This window comes from Penaeus monodon, chromosome 28, assembly GCF_015228065.2.
Source record: "Penaeus monodon isolate SGIC_2016 chromosome 28, NSTDA_Pmon_1, whole genome shotgun sequence".
In the NCBI taxonomy this organism is placed as follows: domain Eukaryota; kingdom Metazoa; phylum Arthropoda; class Malacostraca; order Decapoda; family Penaeidae; genus Penaeus; species Penaeus monodon.
This window is the reverse complement of record NC_051413.1, coordinates 907,226-907,763: the sequence shown is the minus strand read 5'-3', so window position 1 is coordinate 907,763 and position 538 is coordinate 907,226. Positions and strand designations below refer to the sequence as shown.

Genomic DNA, 538 nt, shown 5'->3' with positions numbered 1-538 from the left:
GCAAACGAATTTAGTTCATTTCACAGTCAAGGTCAAACCATATAATCTGGAATAAAAGATTTAAAAGCCGAAAGAAACAGGTCAAAGGTTACCGATTATTTCCCGAAAACAAGGCAGCATAATTATTTATTTCATTTCTTTTATGTTTTAGTAAACTTTTATCGTACAGATCTTACTGTTTGTACTTTATTTCTTCATTTTGTGTTTTGAGTATTTTTCTGTGTTTTCGTTGGTTTTCACAGTCCAAATTTATATTTTCTTCATTCTTCATTTTTCCTATTTTTTCTTAATTTTTCCTCTTATTTTCATTCTACTGTTTATCTAACCTCATTTTTACTAGATTTTTTTATTAAAATATTTCTTTCATATAACTAATTTTGTGTTTCTTAATATTTTTTACTATATATTTTTTCTTCTTTCTTTCTTCATTTTTACTTCTTTTTACCAAATCTCGTTTTTTTGTTTGTTTGTTATTTCACTCTTTTTTTATGAAACTTTCTCTTAACCTTTCAAACTAATTTTCTTTACTTTCACAAGA

The 538-nt window shown here is 24.7% G+C and overlaps 1 protein-coding gene across 2 annotated transcripts in view; it reads left to right on the top strand.

The window, feature by feature from the left end:
• LOC119591253 overlaps positions 1-538 on the top strand; it is an 8,839-nt gene that overhangs the window by 2,065 nt on the left and 6,236 nt on the right. The gene's annotated exons all lie outside the window — the stretch shown is intronic.